Here is a 1919-nt window from a genome sequence, read left to right on the forward strand (position 1 = left end):
GGTTTATTCCCCTTCCACTTGGTTCCGAATTTCACTTCAATACATGATACCTCTGCTAAATGTCTTCTACTATAGCCGCTGACCGACAAAATCTTTGCGAATGGATTTGGTAGACGGATCTGAAAGAAGCCCGTCAGTGTGTGTGTGTGTCTGTGTGTGTGTGTGTCTGTGTGTGTGCGTGTGGCTTCGTGTTTTTGTTTGTACCTCGGCACACCGCTTCACAATCGTTGTTGATTTACTTATGTCCTGTAACTTATCGGTTCGCCCAAACAGTCCAATAAAATAAGTACCCAAGTCAGTTACTGCTTGAAAAGAACCATAAAAACAAATATCTGGCACCTCTTACGAATCGAAAATTCATGACGGGTGTAATGATTTGTTCCGATCATCATTTCATTTGATAGCTGACATAATATTGTAACATAATTATGGTCAGAGATTTCATATTCAAATATGAATTATATTGCAAAGACATCCATTTTAAAATAGATGCAAGACTGCTTTTGAAAGAGAGATGCTCCATGCAGACTTACCTTTCTGGTCTATAACGACGAAAAGTTGGTTATCTTATATATACACATAAATTAAGTTATATTACATAGCAGCCAATTTCCTGAGATTTTATTGATAACCTTATAGTGATGTACTGTTTAGGTTAAACTATTTAAGATATGTAGCCAAGTAAATCAATCAGATTTAAGTCGATTTAGTTTGTATAAGTTACGAATTAATTCGCGCTTCTGATTCGATTGGAACATAACGAATTGTATAAAGAAGACGGTCAGATTCATTGCTATATTCAATGACAAACTTATATGGGAGATGTGACTGATCAGAAAAGATTTATAAATATATTTGAATATCTGCTGTAAAAGATAATTGATATAAACTTTGAGACAAATGAATTCATTTGAATAGAAATATATTATTCATTATCCTTTTATGAATATAGTCTCTAAAGTTACTTTCGATTTCGATTTGAAAGCGGGAATACACGCACGCACGCACACGCACACACAGGCATAAATTTTTGTATACATGCGTTTGAAATATCTGTACGTCTATATGTGACGGGTGAGATCATGTGTACGATTGATAACGTTAGTACCAAATTAGACTAACGTACTTTTATATTTCCCTTGCATTTGATAAGAGATTTCACTAGTGAGACGAGGAGTGATGTTCTTTCAGACATTCCTTTTGCGAAGTGGTATCTTCAAGGATTAATTTCAATAGCCTTCCGTAACACAGAGCTATAAGGCTTTTACAATAACAGTAAAATACTTCAGTAGTACATTTAACGCCATGGTGGTTTGTTTGTTAAGGGACAGTATTTAAAGTGAATATGTAGCAAACAAAATTTTCCAGGGATGTTCAATTTATCTCTTAGAGCAGATATTCAAATATGTTTATAAATCTTTTCTAAAGTCTCGTCTGCCATATAAGTTATGCAGCCATTTGCAATGTAGAATTAGATATGTTGAGCTCTACAACAGCAAACAAAGGTTAATACCATTGTTACTTCCATACTTTAAATTCATATACACATTAATATAAACAGCAGTTTACAATGTTTCACTAAAAGGGAGAATTATAATTATCACTAAATAAGACTGAGGGTATTAGAAACACCTACATTGCTAGAAATAAGAGCTAAAATGATCTAAAACACACATAAATGTGAACATGTGGCCACAGTCAAATGACTGAAACAAGTAAAAGAGTATATACGCTAAGAGGGATCTTAATCGTCCGAAAAATGCCGATCGAGAATTCTTAACATTGACGTCAGCGTCGACAATTTCCGTTGCCTCATCAATTATATATGCATGTAGATGTGTATGTATGTATGTATACGTCTATCTATGTATCTATATTTCTCTCTCTCTCTCTCTCTCTCTCTCTCTCTCTCTCTCTCT

Source organism: Octopus bimaculoides, chromosome 22 (assembly GCF_001194135.2).
Source record: "Octopus bimaculoides isolate UCB-OBI-ISO-001 chromosome 22, ASM119413v2, whole genome shotgun sequence".
In the NCBI taxonomy this organism is placed as follows: domain Eukaryota; kingdom Metazoa; phylum Mollusca; class Cephalopoda; order Octopoda; family Octopodidae; genus Octopus; species Octopus bimaculoides.